The sequence below is a fragment of the Equus asinus genome, chromosome 12, assembly GCF_041296235.1.
Source record: "Equus asinus isolate D_3611 breed Donkey chromosome 12, EquAss-T2T_v2, whole genome shotgun sequence".
Taxonomy (NCBI): domain Eukaryota; kingdom Metazoa; phylum Chordata; class Mammalia; order Perissodactyla; family Equidae; genus Equus; species Equus asinus.
In genome coordinates this window covers 73,342,415-73,368,482 of record NC_091801.1, presented here as the reverse complement: position 1 = coordinate 73,368,482, position 26,068 = coordinate 73,342,415, and the positions used below count along the sequence as shown (strand labels likewise).

At 41.4% G+C, this 26,068-nt stretch overlaps 1 long non-coding RNA gene across 1 annotated transcript; it reads left to right on the top strand.

Moving 5' to 3' along the window:
• Positions 1-3,371: 3,371 nt before the first annotated feature.
• On the top strand, positions 3,372-16,105 carry LOC139039938 (uncharacterized). Its single transcript, XR_011493374.1, has 3 exons — positions 3,372-3,477; positions 8,342-8,737; positions 15,925-16,105. It is a non-coding gene; the product is annotated as an uncharacterized lncRNA (long non-coding RNA).
• Positions 16,106-26,068: the final 9,963 nt, after the last annotated feature.

Genomic DNA, 26,068 nt, shown 5'->3' with positions numbered 1-26,068 from the left:
TTTCTGTCAAACGGGGCCGCAATTCCTCCTGCACAGGTAGTGTGGAGTTTCACATTAGACATAGATACGTGGGAGCATAGCAAGCATGGTAGTAGTTTATTTCCTCTCTCCATTTCTCCTTTCCTATTTCTTTCTTCTTTTTGACCGAAACAGTCTACTGTCTATATATGAATGGGTCACGGGGGTCAGGGTGTGAGAAAGCTTTGGGAAGGGACTTGTAGTATGTTTTTAATGCTGTCATTTATTTTATTATATAAATGACTTTAAAGTTTAAAAATTTCAAAAACAAATATACAGCCTATATAATTCGTATCATTAATCAAGTCTGTTGCCATAAAAATGAATATAGCAAATGATGAGTTATTATCTTCTCAAGCAAAGTGACATATTTTGCAGACTTCTAGCTAAGGAGGCTCTCAGTGTCTTAGTTTGTGCCTTAGTAGTTTGTAATGTTAGTAGACCAACAAAGAAGCAAATATTGTCATCAAGTGTAACGAAAGAAAACAATATTTATTCAGCAGCCTCTATGAGCTAGGCTCTGTGCTATGTGCTTTCTGCCTCCACATGTATTTTTTAATCCTCCTCAATAAAATATCCCAGATTCTTGGACCTCAGTGTCAAGAGAAGAATGAGCTATCGCTGTTGCCTTTGCAAGCTTTTCTGTTTCATCCCTGGCATCGTTAGCAGTTGTTGTGGGAAATCTCTCAAAAAAGCCAGGCATAGCAATTGGTAATGCTCCACACATAATGGGCCTATTGGCAGATGAGGTTACAATTTGCTTCTCACATCCATCCTGAGAAATGCAAACCTTTACGTGGCCTGTTTATTTATCCGGTCTTCCACTTCCATTTTCTTGACATAGACTCTGAATTTGTAACAATTTCTGAAAAACTACTCTGTTCACGAAATACTATACTTTTACAAGCTACCACTTCAATGTCATTTTCTATTGCTTTTCTACAAGGAAGACAAATTCCATGAATTTAGCTGATGCTAAAGTTCTGTGGCTCTTGCCACCCCAAAAAAAGTCTAAATTCATCTACTTTCTCCATGTTCTCTGCAACTGTTCTAGTCTCTGTTATTTCTCATTATACTGCTACATAGTGGGAGGTTTTTTGAGTGCTTACCATGTACTAGACACCATTTTGGGTGTTTTGTGCGTATGAGTGCATTTAATGCTAATAACATCTTTGGAGGTTGGAAGTATTTGCAAACCTATCTTCAGATGTAGAAACTGAGGTACCAAAAAGTTAAACGTTTTGACCACAACTCGTAAGTGATGGAGCTAGAAATCAAATCCAGGCAGCCTGACTCTGGAGCTCATGCTTGGACCACTGCCTACTTTTTTCACTCCAACATTTATGCAAGAGTTTCCTAGCAGGTTTCCCGGCATCCACTCTTGACCTTCCAGGAATCTTCACCCTGCAGCTTGTTCAAAGCTCATTCTGATTTTATCATCCCCTTGCTTGAAACTCCTGATAGCTCTTTTCTGCCTTAAGTATAAAGTCTGGACTTCTTATCATGGCCCACAGGGCTCTGTGCGGTTGGCCTTGCCCATCTTGCAGCTTCATCTTGCTTTGGTCAGTCTGTCTCTCTTTAGGTGCGTTGGCTATTTGATAATACAGTGGATTATGTAGTGCTCTGTGGTTCCACAAAGGCCCTTCCAAAAGTGGTCTTCCACCTGGATTGCTTGGATTTCTCTCCTTGTATTCTGAGTATCAGATCTTACTGCTAACGGATTCTCTCCTAGTCTTGGACAACAATGACTCCCCTTCTGCCCTTGTTTTCTTCCTACCTTCTTAGTTCTTTCTTTGTATCTCTTTGTGGGCTTCTGTATATCCCACTGTACCTCTGGGATATACCACCAGTTCCTGGACCCCCCTACTCAACACCCCACCCACCCATTCTCACTTATAAACTCTTTCTTGGTTAAGCAAACCTATGGCTTAAACTGATGCTGCTGTGGATTATTGTCAAATCTCATTCTTAAACGTCATGCTGGACTTTAGATTCTTATATTCAGCTGACTCCTAGAGGTGTCTTCTGGGAATGTGCCCAAAGACTTCATATTTAACATGGCCTATACTGTGTCCATTACCTTCTCTTGTAAACTGCCAACTGCTCCTGTATTTCCACAATACATGGTTTTTCCATCCATGCAGTCATCTGGACCAGAAACCTTGAGGTCATCCTTTACATTTCCTGTTAATTTGCCAAGTCTTCAAGTCCTGTCAAATCAATCTTTAAAGTGTCTGTTGAATATTCTTTGTCTTCATTCCTACTATCTTTGACTTAGATTTAGACATATATCATATCTTATCTGAAATATTGCAAAAGCCATCCAAATGGTTTACCTTCTAGTTCATTTTTCATACTACTCCTAGAATGAGGAATCAAATCAAAGGGCTCAATTCTCTGTGATCAATATCTCTGAAAGTCAAGAGCATCCCACTAAACTAGAAGTGACGTTGATAGACTGTCAATGACTTGGCGATATAAATTCCCCTAAGTCCTGGCTACTTCACGGAACCCTAACATTTCTATGCTGAGAATGCCAACAACAGTGGAGAAAGCGTCAGGGACAGTAGCTGCCATCACCACTTTCCTACAATAGCCTCCAGCGTTTATAGCACGCTGATGGTAAACTGGACCCAACTCAAACTTTCCACACTTATTTTATCTGTGCATTGATCTGGAAGTGACCTTCCTTGCAGCAGTGCATTTAAATTAAAAAAATCCATACCTTCTCCAGAGGACTCAGCTTCTCTTTGGGAGCCCACCTCCACTGGTGGGTACAGTATAGGTGGGATTGTAAATCAGGTGCCCCGCCCTCCTCTGGCAAGGGGTAGTTACTTGACTCAAGCAAGGCCAAGCAGACTTTCCACTAGGACTTTAAATCTTAAAGGATGACATAAGAATGGAACGAAAGTTTAGGGGCTCATTTACTCCCTTGGTGGCACCTGAATGAGGTAATTTAGTCGTCCTTTCAACCAGACCCTAAATGCCATGCTGATTCCTGTCCCGAAGTATGTTCCTTTTCCAAGCCTGGCTCTCCAGCCTCTAGCCTTCTGTCCATTCTGTAATCTTCCAAAATATCTTGCCAGTGAATTCTTCTTCTTTTTCCTTCCTCTTCCGTCTCCTCTCCCTTCCCTTCTTACTCCTCCTCCTCTACGTTCTCCTCTTCCTTTGACTTAAATTAGCCAAAGTGGGTTTCAGTTGCCTGCAAACCATAGAACCCCAGTTGCTGCTGACATCATCTTATGGAAACTTTTTGTTTCAGAGATAGGAAAATTGAGGCATATCTGTAACTTTCCTCAAGTAACATGGGGAGTTAGTGGCAGAAAGTGAACTAAAAGGATATTTCATCATTCCTAGTCTAGTGTTTTTTATAGCATAGCGGTTCAAGAATAAGCCCTAGGCCCACAATTCCTTGGTTTGAATACTGGTTCCACCATGTATTTATCTGTGTGATTTTGGGTAAGTCACTTAATCTCTTTCTGTCTCAGTTTTCTTACTTGTAAAAGGGAGATAATAGCACCTACTCTCTAAGGTTGTGGTATGGATTATATTGCTTAATATTGTATATATAAAGTATGAATATACAATACCTGGTACATAGTAAGAGAGATAAATGTTAGTAATCACTATTGTTGTTATTTTTACTGCATTCACTAGCCACTCAGGAATATTGTTGTTGTTTTAAATAGTTTGTTTTTCCAACACAGCTAGAAAATTTTTAATTGTATTATCCAAGTTTTTCTTACTTAAGGAAGTCTAATTCAGCACTGCCTCAGCACCGCATCAGCAGCACACCAGGAAAGGTACTTGTGGCTTGGTAGCTGATAGTTTTTTCTATCTCTTTTTTACTCTGAAAAAATAAAAAAAGTAAAAAGAACTGTTATTTTCTTCTTTTTTTTCCTAACCAATGAAATGGACATCAAAGTACAGAGTGTTTGACAAGAGGACCAGTTGGTTCCATTCAAGGGCACATTATGAATTGTTCGTTTCTGACAGGGGGAACAATTCATTACATTTTGTTTACGTAGCACCTTCTGAGGGTCCGTTTCTAAGTGGCTCACAAAAGGCTTGTTCTCACTGGAACGCACTTGTCCTTCAGGGTTCCCAGGGACTGAAGATCGTGTGTGCAAATAAAATAAACTCACCCTGAAGGCCAGTAATTTAGATTAATAAAGAGCTATGTTTATACAACGCCATTAACAAAATTCTACATGGCAAGTTGAACCCCGTTTTCTCAGGCTGCGCCATTTCTCAGAAGACTTGATGAACAATGGCTAGTTTGTGGGTATACAAAATGAGGAAAAAGTCTTTCATAGTCCTCAGACACCCGAGAGATTTCTGACTCTTGTTTCTCAGGAAGATTCTGTATCTGTAGGAATCATCCATTCATCCTCCGATCCTTCCATCATCCTTTTAGTCAAGTGCTTATTTAAAAAAACTTTCAGGTACGTGTTAGTACCAGCATCCCAACTCGTTTGCTCATATCTAGCTCCTGTAGAACCAGTCAGAGAGGAAGCATATTAGGGGTGGGGGCACCTACATTATCTAACACCCAGTCGCTTTTATCTGGATCCTCATAATATCCATGTGAGATAGGTAGGGCTTAGTTTAATTCTCTCTGTCTTTTAAAAGAATGGAGACCCAGAGCAGTTACAAGATTTGTCCAAAGGAAAGGAAGATCCCATTTACTGGGTACCTATTATGTATTAAACATGATGTCAGAGGTTTTCATATTCATAATTTTATTGCATTGTCTAGAGAACACTGTGAAATGTGTGTGTGTGTGTGTCCTTATGATAGATGCAGAAACAGACACACAGAAAAGTTACAGAATTGCTGGTGTCACCAGGAAGTGGGAGGCTGAAAAGTCCATGGTCTTCCTATGGCTTCATTCTGCCTCCCTGGAGACCACCGGGGTCAAAGCCCTTACCCTCTGTCAACCCCAGTCCCTCTGTGACATCCTGGCTTTCTTCCCCTTTTCTTCCAAAGTTTCAATATGAAGGGCCAGAAAGGAAAACCACAGCGTCAACACAAATAGCTGAGGAAGGGCTAGGGTGGGAGAAGGGTCCGTGGGAGTGTGTGGTCGTATGAAGATAACGTTTGCCCCCCTGGCTGAGGAGGCCAGGGAACATGTGCCCCTGCTAGGGCTGCCTTTCCCACTGCATTTCCTGACCAGTGGTTGATCAGCTTTTCCCTCCTCACTTACACCCCACTTACCATTGAGGGAGCTTTTGCTGAGAGATCTTTGCAAACTCCTCCTCAAAACTCTTTTCTTTTGGCTCCTGTGCTGGCTCTCAGCATTCCCTTTCCTCTCTGGGTACTTGTCTCTCTTGCCTTCAACTCCCACCTCTAGGTGATCCCAGATCTGCACCTCCAGCTCAGGCCTGTGTCTTGAGCACTATCCCTCCAGTTCATGATGGCCCTTTGCATCTGTCCATCAACGAACCCTACCCTTGCATCCTCTGTTCCAGATAACAGCAACATTCACATCTAGTGTCTTCTAGTCAAAAGGGATGAAGGTAGTTATTGATTCACTTATTCTAGTCTTTTTTTTTTTGAGTACCTACTTGAGTATCAGGTAACAAGCTAAGTGCTAGCATACAAAACATAGAAAACAAAGTCCTAATCTTCATGAAGCTTCCAGTTCATGATGGTATAGTGTGTGTGTCTGTGTGTGTGTGCGTGGGGCCTACATCTGGATCCAGTCAGACTTCTCTCTGCATAGTGCTTGTTCCTCCATTATGACTCTACTTTCTTCCGGCTGTTGTGTGTTATTTTGCACACATTTGTCACCCCCTTTTGGGTCTTAGCCCCCAGATACTTTCTTATTCATCTCTGTGGCCCTCCCTGCTCAGGAAGCTGGTATAGTACAGAGCGGGTGCTCAATAAATATACTTGAATAAATGAATGAATTTAGGGGCCAAGGTGTGGATGAATAGAAAACTCATCCCTCACTAACTACCAGAGTAGAATAACCTAGCCCTTCTTAACTAGTACTACTGGTCATATTGCTTTAATCTTAGATGTCCTTTTAACACACTGTGTATTTGAATCCAGTTCCTTGGAAGTAAGAATTAGTAACATATTTTAAGGGTTTATCCTTATGCTAGGCACTGCCTGGACATTCTTTTTTGGTAATTTTTTTCTCTATTAAAAATTTCTTTATTGAGGTAACATTGGTTTGTAACATTATATAGATTTCAGGCATACATCGTTATATTTCTATCTCTGTGTAGACTATATCACGTTCACCACCCAAAGACTAATTACTATCCTCGCTGTACACATGTGCCCTGTCACCACTTTCAGCCTCCACCCCCCCTTCCCCTTTGGTAACCACCAATCTAATCTCTGTATCTGTGTTTGTTTGTTGTTGTTGTTTTTATCTTCCACTTATGAGTGAGATCATATGGTATTTGACTTTCTCCATTTGACTTATTTTGCTTAGCGTAATACCCTGATGGTCTGTCGATGTTGCCACAAATGGCAAAATTTCATCTTTTTTTTTTATGGCTGAGGAGTATGCCATTGTGTATATATACTAAATCTTCTCTATCCATTCATCCATTGATGGGTGTTTAGGTTGTTTCCAAGTCTTGTCTATTGTGAATAATGCCACAATGAACATAGAGGTGCAAATATCTTTTTTGACTTAGAGTTTTCTTGTTATTTGTATAAATATCGAGAAGTGGGATAGCTGGATCAAATGGTATTTCTATTTTTAATTTTTTGAGAAATCCCCATACTGTTTTCCATAGTGGCTGCACCAGTTTGCACTCCCACCAGCAGTGTATGAGGGTTCCCTGTTCTCCACATCCTCTCCAACACTTGTTATTTCTTGTCTTGTTAATTATAGTCATTCTGACAGGTGTGAGGTGATATCTCACTGTAGTTTTAATTTGCATTTCCCTAATAATTAGTGATGTTGAACATCTTTTTATGTGCCTTTTGGCTATCTGTATATCTTCTTTGGAAAAATGTTTGTTCAGATACTTTACCCATTTTTATTGGGCTGTTTATTTTTTTGTTGTTGAGATGTATGAGTTCTTTGTATATTTTGGATATTAACTGCTTATCACATATATGGTTTGCAAATATCTTCTCTCAATTGTTAGGTTGTATTTTCTTTTGTTGATGGCTTCCTTCGCCGTGCAGAAGCTTTTTAGTTTGATGTAGTCCCATTGTTTATTTTTTCTATTGTTTCCCTTGCCCAGTCAGACATGATACTTGAAAATATGCTGCTAAGACTGATGTCAAAGAGCATACTGCCTGTGTTTTCCTCTAGAAGTTTTATGGCTTCAGGTCTTATATTCAAGTCTTTAATCCATTTTAAGTTAATTTTTGTGTATGTTGTAAGATAATGGTCTACTTTCATTCTTTTGCATGTGGCTGCCCAGTTTTCCCAACACCATTGATTGAAGAGATTCTCCTTTCTCCATTATATGTTATTGGTTCACTTGTTGAAAATGAGCTGTCCATAGATGTGTGGGTTTATTTCTGGGCTTTCGATTCTGTTCCACTGATCTGTGTGTCTGTTTTTGTGCCAGTACCATGCTGTTTTGATTACCATATCTTTGTGGTATATTTTGAAATCAGAGAGTGTGTTACTTCCAGCTTTGTTCTTTTTTCCCAGGATTCCTTTGGCTATTCAGGGTCTTTTGTTGCTCCGTATAAATGTTAGGATTCTTTGCTGTATTTCCATGAAAAACGTTGTTGCGACTTTGGTAGGGTTTGTATTGAATTTGTAGATTGCTTTAGGAAATATGGACATTTTAAGTATGTTAATTCTTCTATTCCATGAACATGGAATATCTTTCCGTTTCTTTGTGTCTTCTTTGATTTCTTTCAACAATGGTTTTTAGTTTTCAGTGTACAGTTCTCTCCCCTTTTTCGTTAAATTTATTCCTAGGCATTTTATCCTTTTTGTTGCGATTGTCTGAACACTTTTGTGTAATCTGATTTCATGTTCCCATAGATCCCAGGAAGTAGTATTATTATCCTTCCTTAGAGACAAGATGCTGAAGCTTAGAGAGGTTAAGGGACTTACTGAAGGTCATATAGCTAGTATGCAGCAGAGCTAGAGTTTGAACCATGGTCTGTCTTAATCCAGTAACTGTGTTTTCAGAGCCCAGCTGACAATATTTCCAGTTTATTAAAAGCTGAAATCTGTATGTATCCAGCTAACGATTCAGTCACCATTTAGTTTGATGTCATTCAATTTTATACAATCACAGGTCCTCCAAAACCCTTGAATTGTCATGGTAAAGGAAATCTCAAACCTGTTAGACATGAGTTTATTATTTCTATATTTTTACATGTTTAGGAAACAAACTTCCCCAGGAACGAGGTGCACTTTTCAGCTCTTTCTGGCGGAACTGCGTGTTGTCCAGGATGGTGATGATCAGTGAGCGCCGACGGGATGTCGATTCCCTCCACAAGCTCCTATCTGTCTGCGGCCACCATCAATAAAACCCTTTAAGCAGATCTGTACATTTGGGGGCCGGCTGGCATGGCACGTGCCATGAAGCACCCCTTCCCCAATAATCAAACTCTTGTGAGCTGCCCTGAATGAGATTCTTTCTCCCAGGAGAAGTATATGTTTGTTTGTTGGCATGGTCCTAATGACTTAAAGAAAAACGCCGGAAACCAGCACTGCTCTCTTCCCTGAAAGGAACATTGCCCCTTTGTTCGAGAAATGCATTTGCAGAACGGCTTCTGAGTAAGTCCTTGGAGTTCCTCATGGTTTATATGTCTTTGTAAGCTCCTGGCATTGAAGAACCGAGGTTTTTTTCTTTTGCTTTTTTCCCCTTAATGAATCCAACATTGTATCGAACACTCTCTCACTCAATTTTGATAAAACCAACAACTCACAAAGCCAGTTTGAGCGGAAAGAGTAGGAACATGAATGATATTCACTATCGCTGTAGATTGTTTAGTGTTAGAAGGTTAGAAATGTGGATACTGAGGCCGGAACCCCAATATTTTCTTATATTCTCTTGGTTCAAGAATAGCCTCACGTTTGTTTTAGTGAGTGCAATGCTGCTCAGATGTACAGCGTTTAAAAATACCTTCCACACACCTGTGCACAGTCTACCTTTTGATTTTCTCAACATGTCTGTGGGCTGAGTTTGAGAGAGGCAATGTGGTATAGCCCAGGAAACTGAGGGCTGTATGGTAAATGGAGGTGGTTACCAACCTGCCTTCCTTGCCTTCTCTCTGTGATATCGGGGAAATTCTTCACGTCTCTGAATCTCACTTTCCTCTATCTGCAAAATGGGAGTAATATGGCTATTTATCGTAGGATCAAATAAGAAAAGATGAGTTGCCTAACACGATCACAGCAGATGTGCTTAGCAAATAGCCACCTCCCACCTCCCTCACCTGCTTTGAAAGGTAAGGACCTGGCGTGGCACAGAATAGACAAAGTGCGTTAGTATGCCAGGACTGCCATAACAAAGTACCACAGACTGGGTGGCCGAAACAACAGAAATTTATTTTTTCACAGTTCTGGAGGCATAAGTCCAAGATTAAGGTGTCTTCAGGGTTGGTTTCTCTCTTCTTTGGCTTGTAGATGGTCATCTTCTCCCTCTGTCTTCACATGGCTTTCCCTCTATGTGCGTCTGTGTCTTAATCTGTTTTTATAAGGACACTAGTAAGATTGGATTAGAGCCCACCCTAATCACCTCATTTTAACTTAATCACCTCTTTAAAGACCCTACCTCCAAACACAGTCACACTCTGAGGTACCGGGAGGTTAGTATTTCAACATAGGAATTTTGAGGAGACTCAATTCTGCCCATAACACAAAAGGAGCCTGGTTGGTCCAGTGGAAACATATGGCTGATTCTGCACATAAAAGAGAGTTCCCTCTCATTCCTCCTTCTCCTAATTCTTGAGTGAGTGGCACGCATGTTGACACTTGACTCTTCTCCCAGTTTTTATTTGGCATAAGTCCTGCCCTTTGTCTCATTACCCCAACTAGATGGAAAGCCCCTTGAGGTCAGAATGTTTCAGCCAAATTTGTGGCTCCCAGCTCATGTTTCACCGTGGTGGGTATGTGAGAAATACAGTTTATTCATTTCATTCACTGTGTATTCTGGAATATACAGCATTGTGTGCCCGGATTATAGCTGGGGTCTCAGGAAAGGTTCATGCGTTCTTTCAGCAAACATGTATTGAGCATGAATAACACGGTCTTTGTTTTCAAAGAGCTCACAGCCTACTAAGGAAGACAGACTAATAAACATCATTTCAGATTAATAAACATAATTTCATTGAAGTGTGACAGACATAGTAGAGAGAGCTACAGGATCGTAGGGGTTGGAGTTTGAGAGGAGAGGAAGCTGGTCTCGGAAGCCTAGAATTCTAGAATCTTGCTACTGAGAGCATGGTCTGTAGTCAGCATCATGGTGTCACTCAAACTTGTTCTAAGTGCAGAATCTCAGGTTTGAACCCAGACTGTGGAATCAGAATCTGCTCTGATTCTCAACTTGCAGTCCACATGCTGAGAACTTAAGTGCCCACAAAAGATGGAATGTAAATGAGTACAACAGGTAAGTGTAAGAAAAGTCATATCACACTTAGTTTCTATTTTATTTTCCCAGCAGGGCTGTAGTAAGCTTACCTTTACCACCCCTGCTTGGATCCCTCCTACCAGTATTGATACTTCTACCAGTATTGACACAGTTGCTGCTGCCACAGTGTAACTGCTATTGCTGCCTTGTCCTCCCACAGCCATTTTTTTTTCCTTTCATTGAATCCTTTCCAACACCCTCTGAGGTGTTAACAACATCTCCATTTTGCCAGAGAGCAAATGAGGCACAGAGAAGTGGCTTCCTGAAGGTCACTTGGCTGACAGTTCCAGAGTCCAGTCTCACCTTGAGCCTTGCTACTTGACCCCGAGAAATTTCCTAGGCCACCTCCCATTATCCAGCCAAGGCCAAGCTGAACGCATTGCAGATGCTTAGGTTCAGAATGTTGTAGTGAAGAGGGCCGCCCTGAACTGTCAGCCTGGTGACAAACTCCACTTTTTATTTGAAGGGGACTTTTGTTGTTGAGTGTGGGAAGGAGGGATACTGGTCGGGGGTAGGTGAAGGGAATCAGTTTTCCCCGTTTTCCCTAGAAGTGAGGAGAGGGGGTATGGTACCCGGTCTCAAAGCTGGCGGGGGTTATGTTCCTTCTCTGTTGCTTAGCAGAGAATACAACCCCTTTCAGGGGCCCTGAGCATCTCTGAAGCTATTGGTGTCTCTGGCTAGGTCTTTTTAACTTTTTAGCTGTGTGGCTGTGTTCAAGTCACCTTCTCTCTTTGAGGCTTGGTTCTCTCAATTGTAAAATGAAGAGACTAGAACTATACCCATCATAGAGCATATTCACAGGGCTCAAGGAGATAATAAATAGTGAGGGTTGTGCTAGGCACAGAGCAGGTCCACCGCAAATGTTAGTCTAAGGAGCCAACAGTTCTGAAAGCATTTTGTAGATTGACTTGGACGAGCTGTACACACACGCGCAAGAATAATTCTCCATGGGCTGGGGCATCCGCCAGCTTGCCCATGAATCTGTCCCCAGACTACCAGGCCTGGGCTGTGGATGCATTTCTGGCTGCCCAGAGGCCGGTTTTGCAAAGAGGAGCAAACAACGCCATCTATTCACAGTCTCGCAGGCTCCTCCTGCCAGAGCCCACGAGGGGTTTGGATTCAGAGGGCTATTGAAGGGAAGCCACAAAGACACGTTTTCTCCCCTGCGGCCTGGAGTGAAGACAGAGGGGCCCAGGCACAAGAAGAGGGTTGTTTCGCATCAGCCGGCAGCCGGCACATTCTGTCAAAGCAGCTGAAGGAGAGAAGTCGTCAAAACACCCAGGAAAAACAAGAGCTCTGGCGTGGGCAGCAGATAAAAGATAAGGAGGGCGGCTGCCGAGGCACACAGGCCCCCTTCACTGAGCACTGGCAGCCACGCTCTCCCCATTGTCTGGACCCGCGGGCTGTGATGATGGAAGCTTTCTTATTTTTCTTCTTAAAGAAAGAATTTATGTCAGAGGAAAGAGAGTTTGTGTTGTGTGAACAGTGCCTGCCAAATGAAAATCTTTGGTTGTTAAAATAGTGAGGCACACATTCAAACTGGCCCTTTGTCCCTGGCGGTGGAGAAGTTGGAGGCCCCCTCCATCTCAGATCTGGCTCCTGTCTCGACTTGGCTTTGCTGCACCACTGTCCTTCTTGCTGCTGCTGCGAAATGAAGGCCAACTGCTTCAATGGCCATCTCTGCTCCCATCTGGACTCTGCTCCCATTCCCCTGAGGTTGCAGCCACCGGTCTCTTTGGATGGCCTCTCACCCTTCCTGTCTTTGTTATATTGTCCCTTTTGCCTCTGCCCAGAGGGAATGACCTTCTTTCTCCACCCTTCCTTGGCATGTCCAAGGGCACCTCAATTCGACATATGCAAAATGGATCTTGGTATCTTAAACCTGACGCCCTGCATGAGAAGCATCCTCTGAGTTTCTACTTTGGAGAGGATTAAAGGACTCAGTCCAGATTGGTGAAGAGGGGGCTCAGGAACCAGGGGGTTTATCTTACATCTGATGAGCATTCTACCCTACAACATCCATATCAAGGAACTGGGGTGGTGGGGCTGAGGAGAATTGCAGAACGAGGAACTAATGGCTTCGCCCTAAAAAGTTCTTTGCAAATGATGATCCTGTCCCCATCATTTCTTCTCCCCTGCTGGCTGTCGATGTTGGTTTGGATGGAATCTATGCGGAGGTGGTATTATTCAAACCAGCTGGACCCATTGCTTTTCAACAAGCTCTTATTGAAGGTAGCTGTGTGTGCATCACTATCAACTGGTGAGGAACAGCAAGCTGCTAACACTCCATAGAGAGAATCAGAGATGGTGTCAACTCCGTAGACGCATAAGCAGGACCTCAGCCTTGACAGACTGAGGCCGGTTCAACTCACAAGAGAGGCAAGTAGAAACCTGGCTTCCCATTTGGGGATAATGAGAAGGCTTCCTTCCCAGGAAGCAGGGGAGCCTGGTAGCCCTGTCCTGCCTCTCAGTCCATGGAGAGCCAAGGCCCTCAGAGGATGTATTGGGAGCAGGATGGCTAAGCAGGGGCTCACCCAGGCTGGCTTGGAAAGCAGGAAGAGTTTTTCTTTTTTTCCTTTTAGCATTTTAAAAACTAAAAAAAAAATTTTTTTCTAAAGGAGAATAAACTCAAAGTTGTAATCTCAGGGTACGCATTTACAGTATCTTCTTCGACTTCAGCAGGCAGAGGAGGCGAGGAAGGGCAGTGCGGGTTGAGGACCCAACTCACGGCTGAGAAGTGCATTTTGCCGGGTAGTCGGAGGCAGCATGTCATTCTATGCAGTTAGAGCACAGCGTTGGTGGTGAGGGACAACTCAGATCAAAGTGCCTGGAGCTTAGTGGTCCATGAATAAATCAAAGTTCCTTTCCTTTGTTCCCTTTTTCCTAAGCCTCACCTGAAAATCTGCTGGCACTCACTCACTGTTAATCGGGTGTTTTTTTACTATATGGACTTTAGTTAAGGCTCTTACTTTATTTTTTCCATCTAGTATTTTAAATTATAATACAGGCAATTAAGTACATTTGGTTAAAAAATTTAACCACTACAAAAGATGCTATCCTTTTTTCAGCAATAAGCGCTATTAAACTTTTCTTAGGTGTCCTCCAGAAAGTTTTATGTATATATAAATGTGCACATTTTTTCTTCTTTTCAAAAGCAATCATATTATGAATACTCCTCTGTCCCTTATACTTCATTTAATAAGGTAACAAAGAGCTCTTTATTATCAGCATATAGAAATCTACCTCATTCTTTTTAACAGCTGCATAGCTTTCTGTAATTTATTTAGTCAGCCTTTTATAGTTTTCCATAATTTTCAATGAAAAAAATTTCATTAGTGAATATCAATATACATATATCTTTGCAAATATATCTGTGTAGTCAGTTTCAGTAGACCTAGGAATTGTGGGTTAAATGGTATGTACATTATATATATATTTTTTAAAAAAAGATCTTGCCAAATTGCCTTACAAGGAGAGTGCCTCTAAAAGTGAATAGCTGTTTTTCCACACACTCATCAATATTGGGTTTATTAGATTTAAAAAATATTTGCTGATATAAATGAAAATTAGTATCCGATCATTTTAAAGTACATTTCTTTATGTATGAGTGAGGTTGAGTGTTGTTTTATGTGTATTAACTATTCCAGTTTATTCTTCTTTAAAGTGACTGCATCTATCTTTTTCTATTTTCCTGTTGGATTGTAGATCTAGTTGTTATTGATTTGTAATCATACGTAGCGGTAGGCAGCCTTTGGGATGGTCCCTGATGATCTTTGCCTCCTGATATTCACCACCCTGTGGTAATCTCCTCCTCCTGGGTATAGGCTGGACTTATTGACTCACTTGCAATGAGTACAATGCAGAAAAAGTCATGAGATCTTCCTTCTGATATTAGGTTATGAAAAGACTAAGGCTTCTGTCCTGGGTGTTCTTTCTTGTTTGCTGGCACACTCTCTATCTCTTTCTCTATGGGAGCCAGCTGCCATGTAAGGAATTCTGGGTTCTCCTGAAGGAGAGGTCATGTGCAGAAGAAGGTTCTGGATGATGAGAGGCAACTTGGGGGAAACTCAGTCAATCCAACTGACAACCAGCACCAACTGCCTGTCATGTGAGGTTGCCATCTTGGAAGAGGATCCTGCAGCCCTAGGCAAGCCTTCGGATGACAGCAAGCCCAGCTGGCAGCTTGATTGTGGTCTCATAAGACCCTGAGCCAGACTCATCCAGCTAAGCTGCTCTCAAATTCATGATCCACAAAAGCTGTGAGATAACAAATGTTTGCTTTGAGCCACTAAGTTTTGGGGTAATTTGTTTAGCAGCAGTATGTTAACAATACATATGTTGCAAATATTTTCCGAGAAAACTATAGTTTTGTTTTGTTTTTATTCACAGTGATTTTTTTGTTTGTTTGTTTTGGTGAGGAAGATTGGCCCTGAGCTGACTTCTGTGCCAATCTTTCTCTATTTTGTATGTGGGATGTCGCCACAACATGGCTTGATGAGTAGTGTGTAGGTCCGCACCCAGGATCCGAACTGGTGAACCCTGGGCCACCAAAGCAGAGTGCATGAACTTAACCACTATGCCACCAGGTCAGCCCCTACTGTGATGTTTGTTGTTCAGGAATTGGAAATTTTTATGAAGTCAAGTTGATCAATCTTTTCTCTTTTAACTTCTGGTACATCCAGTGAAATTCATGTGATAATTTTCTAAGTTGATAAAAGTTTTTCGATGAACTTTTTAATTAATTAACTGATTTGTGTATATTATATAAAAGTATTAAGAAAAAAATTGCTTACAGTATATTGCCAAAAGAAAACTGTAAAGATTTGATGTCATTCCTTTATTTTTTGGATATATTTTGCGATGGGGGAGATCAATTTTTAACACAGTTTTGCGTCTCCGTTTTTGCAGTTGATAATTATTCTTGCTATACTTATTATGTGTTGATCATAGGTCAGATGCTCTGCCAGCTTTAAAAAATGTGCATTTCTTTTAGTTCTTAAGAACACTCTATGGGATAGACACTAATATTGTCCTTATTTTAGAGATTAGGGAATTGATGCTCAGAGAGGACTGTTTGTTCCAGGTTTAGTTTCAGTAGGTGAGCCAGAATTGAAATGTAGGTCATTTTGATCCCAGGGCTGTTATGGGCTGCATTGTATCCACACCCCTCCCTCGCCCCTTTCCCAAACAAATATGTTGACGCCCTAACCCCCATGACCTCAGAATGTGACTATATTTGGAGATAGGGCCTTTGAAGAAGTAACTGAGGTTAAATGAAGTCATTTGCTGGTGGGGGTGGGCCCTAATGCAACATGACTGGTCTCTTTCTAAGAGGAGAAGACTAGGACACAGACACGCACAGAGGGAAGACCACGTGAGGACACAGGGAGAAGACAGCCATCTACAAGCCAGGCAGAGAAGCCTCAGAAGAAAACACCCTGCCGATACCTTGATCTCAGACTTCTAGAATTGTGAAGAAATTGCCTCCAGAATTGTGAGAAAATAAATCTCTATTGAAGCCACTCAGTCTGTGGTATTTGTTTGGCAGCCCTGGCTAACTAATACAAGGGCTGAAGGGCCGACGTTTTGGAGTCTCCTGCCTCTTAACATTCACATCATTTCAGGAGCATGTGTGTGGGTGCATGTGTGCATGTGTCGGTAAACATTCTTTGAAACCATCACCATCATTTTAATCACTAGATGATGTTACTTCGAGTAGGTATGCCAGAGTTAATTTGACTCTACTTCTGTGGTTGGATATCTGGATGGTTTCAATAGCTTTGAATTTTTAATAACTGTGCAATGAATGCCTGTGTTATGGAAATCTCCTCATTTGTCTTCTAGGTTCTTAGAAGGAGAATTACTTGGCCTAAGAGAATAAGCGTTTGTAGGGCTCCCTAATTTAAATTAAATGAACGCATATAGTGCCTTTCCCCAAATAAACACTGTCAAAGAGACTTTATTCAAATCAAGATATGGCCCAGTCAATGCAAGCTATGAAGGTTTATGAGGAAAAAGAAAGATTAGGTTCTCTTGTTTATATTTACAATTGCAATCTCTTTAATACAAAGTTGGAGAAACCGGAACAGTGAGGGAAGTCAGACGGATTTGCATGTCAATCCCTGGGTCTGTCTTTCATTTGCTGTGTGGCCTTAGGCAAGTTTATTAACCACTCTAGACCCAAGATTCCTTATGATGTTGTAGGGAACAAATAAGCAAATAAATGTAAAATGTTTACCACTATTCATATATACACATTTTAAAAAACAGAGTAAACAGGTCTTGCCAGGGTAAAGAGCTACCTACATAAGGTTAGCAGTATTCCCATGATGTGGATGGTGAGGTTTTAGATCCAGGTTTAAAGAAAACTCAATAAAAAGGACTTATTTTGAGACTAGGACTGTGCTAGACACTTTTATATTTATTATTTCGTATAATTCTCATCATAACTTTCCCGAACAGATATTATTATCTTTATTTAACAGATGAGGAAATCCAGTCTCAGAGAGGCTAAGTAACCTCAGCCTTAGTCTTAGGGTCACAGGGACACTAAATGGGCTAGCCAGCATTGGAGCCCAGTTTTGTTAAATTCCGAGTCCTATGTTCCTTCTCCGTATCTACATTGCTTCATCCAATTAAGACAAAATCCATTAATGCACCATATTTACATACTATTTGTAAAGCTATATACTAAATTCATTATTTATACTTCAGCTCTTTCATTTTCAATTTTGCTCAGATTTCGCCTTTAACACAGAATCTCGCTTGGTTCATCAGGTTGCGGTCGAGTGAGTTGGGCAGGAGCTAGGATGATTTAACTTTTGTGCTCATAAGGCTCTAGGATAGCTAGTTATAAATTTCTCCTCATCCGTTCCCTCAGAGCCCTCTTTGGAAAATAAAAGGATTGCAACCTGATCCTGCCTCCTGCTCTTTGATTCTCGTTGCATTCTTTTTGGATTAAGGGTGTCCAGTTTCCTTGGGAGGGAAAAAATATGGCCATCCAAGGGAGGAGAGTACAAGCCCCTTCAGTAAACTCCTTAATGGGAGTTTTTATGGGATGTATTTTCACCTCATTGAGCTTTTTATTTCACTAAGATTCTTTCATCCACCCAAGCAGGTGAAGAAAATGGGAGAATGAGGGCAGAGAAAAGAAGAGCTTTAGGAACTTGAAAAGAAAGAAAAAACCAAGAGAAGCTGTCTCCACATTGTTTGCTTATAAGTTCTAACAAGCCATCAGACCAGAAACAAAAGGGCAAAAATTTATACTCTTGATGAGCAGTTTGGCATGTAAAGTAAGTCATTTATTAAGAGAACTGGCCAATTTATTTAGACATTCATTTGTGCATGATATGTACACTCATTCATTCATTCATTCATCGTTTGATAGTTTGAGCGTCTATATTAGAATTCTTTTTAACAAGATCAGGACCTGTAGTTGACCAGTCAATCAAAAAGATCTATAAAGAAGGGAATGATTTTAAAAAATACATGTATAATTAATGTTTTTTGTTTATTTTTACTTAAAACTTAAGTCTATAAATTCATTCACCCATCTTCCAATACAAGGCATTTGTGTATTGGTTTTCATCCTCCTCTCAAAAAAAAAAAAAAGACACTCATAATCATGCGTCATTCATATTTCTAGTTCTAGTTTCTTTAAAGTGGATCAAGAGCTTAGAGATACTTTTGAAGAAATCTGATTTCAGACTTCCAACTTTTTACAACGTTTTTCCTCCAATGTTTTATGATTGTTTTGCCCAAAATTAATTCAACAAAGAATTTTAAAAACCAACTTACTTTTATCAAATTTTTCCAAAGAATTCAACTTAGGTTTCATAGAAACAATCATTTTTTTATATACTCAGATTCCACAGGTTTACAGGTTATTTCATTAAATTACACGTTAGTAATATTAGCTAACTTTGGCGGCTTAGGCTGTGTCAGGTGCTGTGTTCAGGGCTTGACCTGCATTCACTTACTGTTCGTTATAACCAGCCCATAGGCCAGTAATATAATTATCCCCATTTCTCAGGGGAGAAAATGAACTGGTTTGAGAAAAACATACAGATGACTCTTGGTGAGCATATATCTCAATGGATGGGTCCAGAAGGGTGTGATGTAACAGCATGTAGCCTACTAGCTGTAGGTCTTAGGTTTGTGGGCATCAGTCAATATGTGTGCACAAGCTGGGAGTGAGCCAATTAATCTGAATTTAGAAGGTGCAGTTAAGAGGACTTTTAGAGTCATGGAGGGAAGGATGGAGTAATGGAAAGAGCAGGCATTTTGAGGTGAAACCAACTTGACAATTATTGACAATTACTAGCTACTTAACTCTAAAAACCTCATTCCTCATCCATAAAATGTGAATAATTATACCTTATTGAGTTGTTTATTTTTCATTTATTGATTTATTCAACAAGCTTTTCTTAAGCACCTTCTAATGTGCCAGGCACTGTAGAAGATTTCATTAATGAACAAACAGTAAGTTTCTCTACCCTCATGGAGCACACATTTTGGTACAAGAAATAACTAGCTAAATAAGTAACCAGAAACAATCAGAAGTGCTAGGAAGGAAAATAGGGTAAAATGATAAAATCAGAATATGAGGATTCCTTTGTACATTCATTCATTTACTCATTCACATATGTTGTCAGCTAATGTTCACCGAAGGCTTATTATGTGACCCAGGCATTGGGCAATGATGAATAAGATAACATGGCAATTAAATAAGACGCTACAGCATCACAGATTTAAAGACGAATGGTGGACACTCCCATACCTGCCAGAAGCTCAGTCTAGCTGGGAAAATCACTGATCAAGTCTCATAGTACAATAAGCACTCTGTCAAAGGAAGTACAGAAACTATGGGAGCTCAGAGCACAGAGAGATTCTGTAGTTTAGGACAGCAGACAGCATCCAATCAGCTCTCAGGATCATAGACGGACGACTAGAGCAGTGGGGAATATTGCTTCAGAAAACTGAGGCATAGCGAGGAGAAGTGACCTACCCAGGGTCTCATGGCTCGTGGACGCCATGGTTGTGTTCACAGTACATTTTAGGAAGCAGGTCTAAAATTGTGTGGGACATTGTGTAGTGCTTACGAAAGCTGCCTAGAGTGGAATTCGTGTTCTTAGTTATGTGTCTGAGCCTCTGGGACAATAAAACCCTTCTGACTCTTAGGTGCTTAGCTTAGTTTATCAGTAAGCTTATGTACTGCCTCTCCTTGTGTGTACAGGGGATGCAAAATCAAACTTTTGAGAGTCAGCAAGGGCAAGATTTCCAAAACCAAAGAGGCGAGGGAGACAGGCTGGCTGACGTTTTGAGAAATCTGAGTTGCTATCCATCTCCAAGAAATCATCCTGAAACCAATGGACAGGTAAGCCACTTGTTTAAACTCATTCATTTATTCATTCATTCATTTACCAAAAGCTCACTGAGCCCAGGCAATGAATCAGACACTCTGTTAAGTGTGGAAGTTACAGAGGTGAACAATACACATCCCTTCTCTAGGGAGCTGTTCCCTCACAGTGCTTAAAAGACGGCTGTTTTACAGAAGATGGTATCTATTACCCAGGTGGCTGCTGTTTTCCTGGAGAACAATAAGATCTCTCTCTCAATGTCTCTGTGAAAGATGGAGAGAAGGGGGAGATGCTCATGTCAAGCTGGTTTATTACTTCTGAATACTGAAGTCCAGGCTCCAGCAGCGCCCTTCAAGATGCATTTAGGAGATGTGCTAGAGGGCTACAGAGTTCCATAAAATGGGACCAAAGCTCTTTGGGTTAACTACCAAGAGCCCCATCTTTCAGGGCTCCTCATGCTCGGGGCCATTTTCCTGAGGGGCAGAATCTGGCAGCTGGAGCATTCCAGAGCCCGTGGCTCTTTGTTATTTCCCCTTGGAGGGTAATGGAAGTAGGAAACAGTAAGAACGATGGAATATTAAAGGTTGGAAGGACTCTTTAAGATCTTTGGAAATACTTTAATCATATATTCAATGAAAACTTACGGAGTGCCTGCTCTGTGCTGGGCACTGTTCTAAGCACATGGGATAGAACAGTGAACAAAATGGACCAAAAGACCTGTGCTCCTGGAGCATGTATGCTAGTTGGGGGAGGAGGTGAGACAACAAATAAGTAAATTGTGTAGAATTTACACATTGCAAAAACTAACACAGAGCAGGTTAAAGAGATTCAGGAATGCTGGTGAGGGGAGAGAAATTGCAGCATTGAATTGAGTTCGGACATCTTGAAGCAGAACACCTGTAGGACTTCGTCAGCTGTGTGGGTCATTAAGGCAGTACACCTATATTCTGTATTGCCACCTTCCAAGATCATGGTAGGACCTCACTTCCCAGCCTCACGTGAGGCCAGCAATGATTATGTGACTTGTTTCGACCAATAGAATGTGAATAAAGGTGATGTGTGTTCCTTGTAGACAGAAGCCTTAAGAGCCGTCATTTTGCCTTGGCCTCACACCCTCTCAGGATGGGGCCTTAATCAGCTTGGGGCCCCGAGTGACAGCAATAATCAGAGCTCCCCCACTGACTCACACTGGATGTGCAGCAGGAAGCAGAAGCAAACTTTTGTTGAATTAAGCCTCCTGGCCCAACCTGATTAACACATGCATTGTAATTCTCACTTGAATTCAGATAGCCTGCAAAGGATGGTCTCATACATTCATTGCTGTAAGAAATTAATTAGAAAGTCATATACATTTCAAAACTTAATGACAGAAAAAATAATAAATTAAGAGAAATTCAATATTTTATTTGATCAAGATCAACAAAGATAAAGCAAAACATTTCATTTTATAGTTTTAATTATAAATTAATACCTACTGAAAGCCTAATATATTGAAAACCAAAATACTCTCTTTGATTTCCTGTTTATATTGTAGACTTTGGAGTCAGAAACTCTAGGATTCAATTCTTGGACCTATCACGTGCCAGCTGGGAGATCTTGGGCAAATGACATCACTTTGCTGAACGTCCATTTACTTACTTGCAAAATGAAAACAGTAACCCCTTTGAGATGTGGGGTCCTTTGGGTTAAATAAGATAAGGAAAGGGCTCTTAGTTGGGGACAAGGTACTGATGGTTCAGGTTAGCAGTAGTGGTAATTAGGAATGTTGCTGCCAAATGGACAGTGACATCAGCAGCACCGTTAAGAATATTTCTATCCTTTTGTTGTAGCAAATCAGGCAGATCCTGTTAAGCACATAATATCATGAAAACACGAATCACATATTTTACAAATCTTTTGGTACTCTTAAATGAGGTTGCTTTATAAAACATTGGTTGAAAAGGTTGTTAAAGGTTTTTTATAACACAAGATTATAACACCTAGACCCACAACCATCGAATAAATGACTTACATGAATGTAACGATTCATGGTTCAATGCTAACTAGGGACAAAAGACCTGATTGTACGTCAAGCACCTGTGCCTCAGTGGCCCTCATACAGTTTCCTGGCACTTTTGTTATGTTATAGCACTTTTTTTATTTTTTGGTTCAGCATTTCTTACAGTCACATTGCTACAAAAGAATAAAAGATGTATGTGGTCTTGTGTGTGTGTGTGTTTCCCCTACTTTCCCAACCTGTTCTAAAGTGTGGTAGTATTTGGGCTTTTCTATCTTTACTCTTAGGAAAAACCCATGGTCTCCCTTTTTCTTCTCCTTTGCCAGTTGTGGAAATGTGTTATTATGGATGTGATGGGGTGGAGGAAATGTTGGGTCCCAATAATCCAGGAGGTAAGCAGCAGGACTGGGGAAACCGAGTGTACTTTCCAGGGGGCTGTACATGGCAAGGAGGGCCGTGTTTTGGGAATAAGGCTTTGGAAGAGGGCATCACGAGAGGAAGATCTGACAAGATGGCAGAGTCCTGTCAAGGGAGAAATGATCTTCCTCTGCTATGATATCCCAAGTCTGCAGTGTAGTCTGTAAATTCACCAGATGTTTGACTTCAGTGGCTTCTTTCTTTCTTGGAAATTGGCAGAGAGTATAACTGATATGACAGGTATGAAAGTGTGAAGGGAGATTGATGGGACTAAAAGGAAGAGAATTTGGGGAAATCATAAGGAAGACCCTGGATTGAAATATGTTTATATATTGAAGGGGTGGGGGAGTTGAGTCGGGTTTACTTGCGGCTCAGAGCTCCTAAGGGACATCTCAGTTACACTCTTTACAGTACTTTCACTTTATATACTCATTTCACATTCTGTCACAAAAACAAACAAGCAAAACTGTTAGGCCCATATGGCAGGGATTTCTTTTCTCATATTGCAAATAAGTAAACCAGAGCTTGCTTTTATTTTAAATAAGTTAAGATGTGTATAGCTAGAGAAACCACTAAAAAAATGTCAAAAATATACTGAAAAATCATTAAAGAAATGAAAATGCTACGTTAAAAAATATTCACTAAATGAAAATGAAAGCAGTAAAGAGGAATAGAGGAATAAAAAAACATGAGACATATAGAAAACAAAGTAAAATCATTTGAAAATATGGTTTTCAAAGCTAGATGTTTTGGGGCTCGTCTCTCGGGTGCAGGTCTTAAAAGTTGGGGTGCCCCATGTGGGGCTCAAACCGTTTGCTCCTCAGGGAGTAGCTCCAGGTTTTGAGTTCCCTCTGGATTGTGGGTCACTGTGCCAGGAACGGGATTTATGGCAACTTTGTGTCCTAGCCTCTTCTACCTGTTGTGATATGGGCCTCCTCTCATTTGCCTGACAATGTGGAGGAGTTGCTCAGACAGTTTTTTTTTCAGAGGAAGTTTTTCCATATGTGGCTGCAGATTCGGTGTATACCTGGGAGGACGTGAGCCTAGGAGCTTCCTACCGGGCCATCTTTACTGGCTCTGAAGTGTTTTAAGTAAAGAGATCAAATAGATAAATGCCTCTAAAAGCTGTGTAGAGGATGGATCCATGGTGGGCAGGGGGGAGCAGGAGTGGTTAAGACCAGCTATGAGGCTTTTGTAGGATGCTCTAAACTAGGTCAGTAGGTCAGTAGATAAAGGAGAACAAACACATAAAGAGGTGATATCATTAAGATTTGGTGACTGAGAGGAAGTAGGTGATATTCGGATAGATGATGATGACTTTGACTGAGATGAGAAACATAGGAGGATGGGTGAGTTTAATGATCTTGAGAAGCCTGTGGTATATCAAGCTGAAAGTGTCAAATGCACAATTGAATATAGGACATAGGTGAGGTGTTGGCATGGAAATGCAGACTTAGGAGATATCAGCATAGAGATGGTTGCTAAAGTGATGAGAGTTGATTTGTTACCCAAGCAGAATGCCTATGGAGAGAAGAAAAGTATACTAAGGACTTAATTCCAGTATTTGAAAAGTGGGAAGAGGAGAAGGAGCCCATGAATAATAATCAAAAGGAATGACTAGGAGGAAATGAGGAGTATCAAGCAAGGGAAAGAGAGTTTCTAAAGAGCTGTGAGTAGGCGACAATCCAATGCAGTCGGGAGTCCAGTTAGAATAAGACTGAAAAGTGTTCCTAGTTTTGGCAATATTTATGGTCACTGGAGACCTTCCAAGGAGCAGTTCCAGTGGAGTAGTGGGAGAAAAGGGAGATTGTAGCAGTCTGGCCAGTGAATGGGAGGTGAGAAGTAGGGACAGCAAGTGAAGAACACTCTTTCTGGAGCTTTCTAGAAGAAATGTAGAGTAGAAATAGAGTCGCTGTAGGAGGAGAATGTTAGATCCCAAGTGTTTATATTCTAGTACAGAAGGCACTTGATTCTCTTTATAGGGTCATGGGAGAAAGCCCATAGGGAATGGAAAACCTAGAAGACCAAAGGTAGAGGCCAGAAAGAAGAGGAGGAACAGAAACCATGAGGAGCGCAGGTGAAGGGTGGTTGTGCAGAGAAGGGGCCACAACTCATATCCTGAGGGCTGAATAATGGCCCCCAAAGATGTCTAGTCTTAGTCTCAGAGCCTGCCAATGTTACCTTTTATGGCAGAGACTTTGTAGATTTGATTAAATTAGGTGGATCTTAAGATAAATGATCCTGGATATTTTAGGAGGGCTTTAAATGTAATCACAAGGATCCCTTTTAAGAGGAGGAAGAAGGAAATCTGACCATAGAAAAAGAGAAGGCAGTATGACTACACGAGCAGTGATTGGGTGATGTGGCCATAAACCAATGAGTGATGCCGGCCACTAGAAGCCAGGAGAGTCAAGGAATTGATTCTCCCTTGGATCCTCCAGAAGGAAATACCTCTGTTCACATCATGACTTTAGCCCTGTAAGACTGATTTTGGTCTTCTGACCTCCAGAACTGTAAAAGAATAAATTTTTATCACTTTAAGCCACTACGTTTGTACTAATCTGTCACAGCGGCAATAGGAAACCAATACATCTGATACTGGAGGAGCAGAAGATACAGGAATAGCTGATTTTGGGAAAGTGGATGGGCAGGAACTTAAGTTGTCTATACCTCATGTCTTCAATTCTTTGTGGAATTAGGAAGCCAGCTTATATGGTAGGATGGTGAGGATCAAACAAGAAAGTTGAAAGGAAAGGTCTTGGGGGTAAATGAGAGAAGTCGTTGACCTAGCAGAAGAAAAAAAATTGACTAGTGACCTTGATTCTCCAAGGTTTCGGGTGTTGAGGACAACACCTTTGAAGTCGAGCGATGGAGACATGGTGCTGCTTTACACCTCAGTGATTTTCTCCATCTGTGCTCAGCCACACCAATAGAAGAGCAAAAAAGGTGACTGCGAGTTTAATTCGGGTTTGGGGTTTTGCTAGGTTGTGGGAATGGCGTAGTGGGAAGACAGACGCGCCTGGTGACTCTCCTGATTCTGAGCCCAGAGGAGGGGAGGCAGCTCCCTAAAGTACTTCCAGGGCAGGTTTAAGTTAATGAGGTGAGGAGGAAGAGTGAGCATTCAGTGGAAAGGCTGAAGTTACAGGCAAGCAAGGTGCTGGGCAAACAGTGGGAACACGTGAGAGGGAGAACAGAGAGCACTGACTTGGGGTGCAGAGACTCCAATAGCACAAATGATTGGGGGTGACAGAACAGAAGACATGACTTGAAAGGGCTTGTGACTTGAGAGGTGAGCAGACAGGGCAGGGAAGAGAAGCAGCTGGATTTGCAGCTTGTCCCGAGGCTCCGAATGGTAATCTGGGGAGAGTCATTATAGAGACCGCTTGCAGGCAAGTCTGTCATGTGAACTGGGCACTGTGGGGAGGAGTGACGATGCTTAAGTCCTGTCTAGCTGGAGGATTCTGATGGTGGTATTCCAAGCCCTAATGTGCACGCTTTGCTAGAGTTCCAGGTTGGCTCAAAATCCACTCTGCACTGGGTGGAGCTTAGAGCAGAACTTCGTCTCCTGTGTCCCATGGCCAAGTCCTTTAGGGGGGCTTGATCATACTGTGCCCAGTGTCCTTTCCTTCTGAACAATTAGAAACCCTGACCACTCCAGGCAGTTTTATGTCTCCATGCCTTTGCTCATGCTATTTGTTCATGCC